Genomic DNA, 8101 nt, shown 5'->3' on the forward strand with positions numbered 1-8101 from the left:
TTTTATAAATGGATGATGGATGTGTTTTGAGTGCTTAATGAGGTGAGGTGAGGTGAGGTCTCTTTCAAAGTTGAGCAAATATCATGGCATCTCAATGGGATAAAATCTGAATTTATACGCATATATCAAGAGGGCATCCCAATGGGCTAGATTCTGGATTGGCCAACAAGGCCTCGAATCGATCCAACATGCTTGGCAACGACGTCAGCGAACGTCTTCCGGCCGATGATGGAGGTGGTAAAGCCGCATTTGGTCCCTATCAAAGTTTGTGGTCTAAAGCGAGAAGAAATGTTTACCAAAATCAGGCCCAATATGGTGCCCAAATTAGCCAATTCTAGCGGAAGGCCCACTAACGAAGGCCGTTATAATTAGTGGAGGCCCAATAATAAGAGAAACCTTGACTAGGCCTGTTCCCTCTCCACTCTCAATTCGCCGCCTTCCCCCGCCCAGCACGCATATGATCCAAGCCCAGGATAGGTCAATCTGCAGAATTTTTTTTATTTTTAATTTTTTTTATTAAAAGTTTTACAAAAATAATTTTCCATTTTGAAAATTGACGGAAGTAGTCGCCTACCGGCCTCTGGGAAGGCGATTTTTAAAAATCGCCCTCCCAGAGGGCGGCGAAAATGACGTGGCAGACGACCGTTCGCTCTCGGGCGACGGCCGTCAACGAAATTTGCAGGCGGCCCCCTTGCCGCCCTCCGCGAGGGCGATTTTGTACTGTGCGGGGGGCCGCCTGCAAATGGGCGGCGAGGGGGGGCATGGAATTTTGCAGGCGGCCCCCTTGCCGCCCTCCGCGAGGGCGATTTTGTACTGTGCGGGGGGCCGCCTGCAAATGGGCGGCGAGGGGGCATGGAATTTTGCAGGCGGCCCCCTTGCCGCCCTCCGCAAGGGCGATTTTGTACTGTGCTCTATATTTTTGTATAAATATCAATAGTTATCAAATCTTTTTATATTGAAAACTATACAAGATTAAAATCTCCAAGACTGGTAAAATACAATTTTATTATTTTTTAGGGCATATTTGGATTGTTACTGTACAAATATTTTGTTACCGTACAAATATTTTATTAATTTTTAGGGCATATTTGGATTGTTAGTGCCAAATTTTTCTTCACGACCAAATATTTGGTAAGGTAAAATTGCATTTGATCATATTTGGTTTGCTGCCAAAATGTAAAATTGTAGTGAAGAATGTTCTACATAATCTCAAATCTAGATTACGTATTACCAATGAATAGGCTTCCATTTTCGTGTGTTGTGTGCTAGTGGGAAAGAAGATATGAAGAGGTTGCCTTCAGATTGTCAATTATATAGCGTCGTTTTCACTGCAATATATGTGAACTCAATGAGATACATTATTCATTAGATGTGACAAGACGATCACGCGTGGGCGTGATTCACTTTATGTAAACAGGCAGCGCCGAAAGTTGATAGTGATAACTCGAGCTGCCGCTTTTCATGTGTGCTGTTGTGGACTGTGCGCGCTACTGGATCTGACACTACCGTGCAGCGCCGAAAGTGTGTTGTCGTGAGCATAAGTTGTTCTAGCACCATATGAATGAAAAGAACTATGTAGACGAGACAAACACAAGTAGTACTGCAGTAGTAATAGCAAAAGTAGTACTGCTTTACAAGTTTGTAAGTCAAAAGAAACGGTCACATAAGGACTGAAGAGGTAGAACACTACTGACGAGGCCTCTTACCCCTGTCCCTCCTACCCTGCGCCCTAATGTGCCCGTGGGAGTACGTGAGTCGGTCCGGGGGTACGGCACGGCCAACCCGTCCTGCCTGTACAGGTGTGACCTCTGGCTGCTCCTGAGTGTGCGCCTCTGGAGCTCCTCCAAGCTGAGAGGAGCCTAGTACGTCGTGGTGGTCTGCACCGTGCAAGTCGTCGTCGTAGAACTGGCTAGTAGGACCAGTCCTACCGGCGTGAGACGAAGAGGCCCCAGTACCGAAGATCCCGGCTGCAAATCCTGCTGGACAAGGACCATCAGTTTCGTACAGGTATTTAACAGTATTAATAAAAAGTAAAGTACCGTGTGGGCGAGGGATCGACGCTCCGTGAGAGGAAGAGCTGGCGAACGCGCCCGAAGAGGTGGCGAACACCCCTGCGGAGCTCGTGGAAGCGCCGGTCGTGCCTGCGAACGCGCTCGAAGGCAGACGAGGTCCTGCGATGAGGAAACGTGCAGTTAAAACATGGTGACATAATCGTGCAAAAGCTGAAACAAAAATGAACTAATATCTGGGCTGAACTGTACCGTGCGAAACCGGTGCTGTAGGTCGCACTGATCCGAAGCTAGGGGCGCTCGAAGGCAAACGAGGTCCTGCGAGGATGGATCATCAAGTTACGACGGGGTGATGTTTTCGTACAAAAACAGAAACAAAACTTAAGAAACCTCTGGGCTGAGCAGTACCGTGTGAAATAGGTGCCGTAGGTCGAGGTCCTGCTCCGACGGTAGGCGCGCGAGGCCGTGGTTGTACCGGACCAGCTGGAGGTACGACGTCCACGGCGCTGCGACAGGAGAAGACGCGCATGACCGCACGCATCTTCTCCTGCATCCGGTCGAAGGTCACCCTCTGCTCAACGTCAGTCAAGTGCAAACCTCTGTTCAACCTCACTTGGACTGCGGTGATATCGGCACTGATATCCCGTGCGGCATCAGCCTATGCAAGATGGAAATAACAAATTCAGTAGTTGTCCTATATTATGCAAGATAAATGAAATAATTGTAAGAAGTAATACAAATTGGATGTACCGCCACGAAGTAGTCTCGGTCACGGTGCGTGGGATACGCGTCCGTGACAGCGGCAACGTGCGGCTCTGGGGCGTCTGGAGTGAAGGTCACACGCGCACGAGTGCGAGGAAGGTACCAACGAAGGTAGTCACGGTAGTTCTCCTCCGTGTGTGGGAAGAGCTCGTTGATCACCTCCTCTGTAGCTAACACCCAGTCGTCAACGTACTGCTGTACACGTGGAGCCCAAAGTGCGCCTGCTAGCTGTCCCCGTCGAGTCAACCTGTGAAGAGAGGTAAATTATATGGCTCGATGAAGTAATTATCATAAAAATTTAGAAATGAACAATCCGAACTCACGAGTGGTCGGCAGGGAGGACGGTCGGCTGCACGTTGCCCGGAAACACCTGCCTAAGTCCGAACTGTCTCATCACACGCTGCGGGCAGTGAGGCTCAACGAAAATGTCGAACACCATCGGCAGGATGGTGAGCCAGTAAGCCTGGTCGCGTGTGCACAAGGACGAAAGTCCTAGCGGTGCTCTCGCAGCGACGGCCTCTTCTGTGTACGGCTCCCAGATGACGTCGCTCGGCTGGAGACGGTCAAACTCGAACACGAAGTCCGGGTAACCACGTCTCACCTGGACGTGAGCGTAACGACGCTGCAATAAACATGATCGGAATTAGACATGTTATGTGAAGAAAAAAAAAAGACGACTGATAAACTTATAACGCAGCGAAGTTGCACTAACCCCACGTCGACACCAGTAAGTCCCCATCGTGGGACCGTCCTCTGGCCACTGCGCGCTGCGACCAACCCCGTAGGGTGCGCTGTCCACCACTGGTCGACCTATGGCAAACCTCTCGGCTGCCCAAAGCTGAAGCAACATAGGGCAGCCAGCGATGATCGCTCCCGCGTCAGTCTTCGTGCACGCCTCACAGAGGGCACGGTACGTGGCTGCTAGCACGGCAGAACCCCAGCTCCACTGCGGCACGTCCTGTGGCTGAGCATCCGCGATGTGCCTAATAATTGATTTTGGTTCAAAGCCAATGTTACCAACAACACTGCTGTACATCTCACTTGCCACAAAAGCTGAAGTGATGTTTCGGTGATACTTCTCCACCCCTTGTAAGTAGCACTTGTGCTCGGTCACAATGCTAACTTTCCAATAATCATTCCATTTACCCTTATATGCATGGACACGCCACGGACAATTTTCCTTCATGCACCTCACTTCATACACATAATTTGTTGACTTGACCACCCTAAACTCTCTCTGCAAGGAAACTGCCCAATGCTTCACCGCCTCCTTCATCTCATCCTTATGAGCATATCTTGCACCCTCAATTACCTCGTTCTCCTTATACTCCCAGGGTACATGATCACCCTCTGATATAACAAGTCCAGAGAAGTCCTCATTTGCCCAATCAGTGGCCATTACATCACCTTCCTCATCGGATGATGCGTCGTCGTCCACTTCCTCATTATCCGAATCTTTCCTCTCCATTTCATCAACAATTATACCGACTCTCTCCCCCTCATCCGCCATGCCCATAGCCTGCTCCTCCCTTGGTTGATTTTCCTCATTTTGCATCGATGGTCCAACAACATCCCCTGCATTGATAGGACCCTCTACATCTTCGGTTTGCATTGAAACATTTATATCTTTCTCTTGTACCGACACAAATATAACGAGGGGCCATGACCGTTCAAAAGCCATTTCCACATACCGTCTCCAAGCATCAGTGCTGTCCATCGGCATTAGTTCCCAAAAATAACCTTCTGTTGCACGACTCACTACAACTGACACTGACATTGTGTAGACTTCTTGGTCTATTCTAAATCCTCTCAACAACCAACTATAAATTGACTGAAATGTTCTCTCCGCAGGCCTATCGATGCCCTTAGATGTCATTACAAAATCTGACAGATCAACACCATCTGGACCAAATCTAATATTTCCTTCACCGTGAACTATCTGAAATGTGACCTTACTTGACATTGTGCCTGATGAAAACAATAACTGCGTTAACCTCGCATTTCTGTACTACGCCCTAAGTTACATTCTCTACAATATTGTTCTCTAAATTTCTAAAATTACGTTACATTCTCCAGATCAAACTAAACTACATCTTACAATTAACACTACTGTCTATGTCTCAATTCATACTATTATATTCTATGCTCTGGATCTACACATATGTGATGTGTGCTACAGATGTGCTAAAATATATGGAACTAAAACTAAAACGCAACATATATACTCAAACATAACATATTAGTACAAATGCAAAAGATGTATGGGAGCATACCTGTGATGAATTGAGCGAACCAGCAGGGCTTCGCCGCTCCCCTTCTGCTGCCCTCCCCTCTCTCTCTTTTGTTTTTTTTGGATTTTTAGTGAATATAATGAAATTTCACAGAGGAGGGACTGGGCTTTATAGGGGGAGAGGCAAAAATCGCCCTCCCCCAGGGCGGCAAGGGGGCCGCCTGCAAAATTCCATGCCCCCTCGCCGCCCATTTGCAGGCGGCCCCCCCCACAGTACAAAATCGCCCTAGCGGAGGGCGGCAAGGGGGCCGCCTGCAAAATTCCATGCCCCCCCTCGCCGCCAATTTGCAGGCGGCCCCCCGCACAGTATAAAATCGCCCTAGCGGAGGGCGGCAAGGGGGCCGCCTGCAAATTTCGTTGACGGCCGTCGCCCGAGAGCGAACGGCCGTCTGCCACGTCATTTTCGCCGCCCTCTGAGAGGGCGATTTTTAAGGCGGTAGGCGACTCCTTCCGTCAATTTTCAAAATGAAAAATTATTTTTGTAAAACTTTTAATAAAAAAAATTATAAATAAAAAAAATTCTCAATCTGCAAGCATGGCTCCATGCCTCCGGCCTCCTCATCAATCATACGTCATGGTCAACTGGCACTGTGGCACACCAATCAGGCAATCACCAAGTCAACTGTATGACCCTTTGCAAGTCAACTGTATTTCAATCTACAGACAGATCCATCATTTCGAGCTAGCTCTTCCGGTCATCGAAGTCGCCTCTACGTATAGAGAGATCATACCATGGTCGATGCAATGTACTTTCTTACCTTCACGATATCTGATTTCGGAGTCGTCGGGGATGCCTTGAAGTCAACTGTACAGAGCAGTTTGGGGTATCTAAATTCTAAAGTCAGCTTCTCCATACATGGATGCGATCGAGCAATGTATGGTAGATTTGACTGAGAACTTTCAACTTTGGCCATAGCTTTCAAGAAAAATGTTGATCCATGATTGTTAACCCTATGTGTTGGGTTCTGCACATGAAGCATAAATTAGCGGAATTGCTATCCTTCATTCCACAAAAAAATATGAGCATTTCTATCAAAATTTGGACTATTAATCCGTGCCAACCTCCTTTAGCTTCAACGAGTCATGGCAGCTCTAGCGAGGCATCAACACCCCCAACCAGTTTAGGTCGGGGAGAGGGGGCTTTCCCTGGAGCGTCGACGGAACCGTATGGATGGAGGCTGGCAGTGGGCCAGCGTCTACGCTTGGCTTGAGGATCGGAGGAGAGGTGGGGAGCAAGCTCGCTCGCTCTACCAAACAAGCGTCTTGTTTGGATCCCCAGGGTATTAAATAACCCTTCGGAATCTTACTATTTAAGAGTATTAAACATAGATTATTGACAAAACCCATTCCATAACTTCTAGTCTATTTTGCGAGACGAATCTAACGAGGTATATTAATCCATGATTAGCGGATGATTATTGTAGCATCATTGTAGCAAATTATGGATTAATATACCTCGTTAGATTCGTCTCGCAAATAGCCCAGGGGTTATGGAATGGGTTTTATCAGTAGGGCTATTTAATAGCAAGATTCCGAAGGACTATTTAATAGACCGGAGGATCCAAATAGGGCCAAGGTCACAAAGAGAAGGCGTGCGAAGAAAAAGAACGTGAACATTAGGTAATGACCTAATATCAAATATAAATAGAATGAGTGAGACTTCGAACTCAGACCGGCTAGCCCACCACCTTATGAAGCTAATCAGAAGACCCCTGGACATTTCTCAAGATGCACGTAGAAGAAAATAAGGTTATTGTTCATGCATGGATCTTAATGCAATCCTAGCCATCCACAAATTAATTGAAATCAGGGGCTGTCCGTCAAAAGTCCAATAACATAGATGCGATCGAACGATGTACGCAGTAGTATACATCAAGAGATCTATGGTAGATTTGACTGAAAACGTTGGGCATATCTTTGAAGAACACGTTAGTCCATGATTGTTAACCATTTGTGTGCAGTGTTGGGTTCAGGGTACTGTACATGACGTATAAATTAATTGGAAACTATAGGAGCGCAAAAAAAGGAATCACCATATATGGGACTATATATAGTACCTCATAATGTTGTATCAGATCGGTACATATATATAAGATGCTAATGAGCTAGGATCGTATTAGAGTGAATTGCTCATTAGCAAGTAGTGCTAAAACACAGTTAGCTAGCTAAGTAGTTAGGGATTGTTGAGCCGGAATAGTATCATCCAGGTACTTTTGAGTTTCAGTCAGTGATCTGATCTATGGCACACGATCAAGAAATTCAGCTAATGATAAAAGGTACTCCTTCAGAATCGAACCCTTCCTGATTGGTTCAGGTTGTACTACTTCAACTTATGCGTGGGTCCTCTTATATACCTTAGTAAGTACTCTCTCCGTCCCGATATAAGAGCTATCTATATTCGTAGTAGTTAGACTTATATTGAGACGGGAGAGTAGCAAACTAGTACATGCTGTCATGATTCATTTCTGCACTTTCAGACTCGAACCTCGTAATATTTGATAGATCAACGGTAAGCATGTTATTTTTTTTTAAAAAAAAGTACTATTGGAATTACACATTTTAATGATTTTTTCCAATAGTTCCATTGTTGAGATTTTTGTTTAATTATGCTAAACGAAAGACTAAATGCGTTTTAGCTTCAATGGAAATGTAACCTCTTACAAAAACAGTAGTATGAATGCCCTGCAAATTCTAGCCACACGATTGGTTCTCTTCAATTTGATTGTCAAATTAAAGCAACGGGTAGTACACTAGTAGTAGCAGTTCACGGCAACCTTAGCTGCGCAGTGCGTACGTACGCATGTCTCACTGCGTACATCCTTTAATTTGTCTGCGTTAAGAACAGGCTCAGACAATAATTAAACTTCACTGGTTCGATCACACTTACACCACGTACGCTAAATTACTGTAACTTTCTTTCTGCCAAGATACTCCCGGACAGGAGGAATCCTGCCATGGCGAAATCTGCAAGGGGCAAGCTGCGCTTGGGCCGCCGATCGCGAGGAGAAGAGGCGTTCGACGATGTCGGTGGGTGCCAGTG

This window comes from Oryza sativa, chromosome 9 (assembly GCF_034140825.1).
Source record: "Oryza sativa Japonica Group chromosome 9, ASM3414082v1".
Lineage (NCBI taxonomy): Eukaryota > Viridiplantae > Streptophyta > Magnoliopsida > Poales > Poaceae > Oryza > Oryza sativa.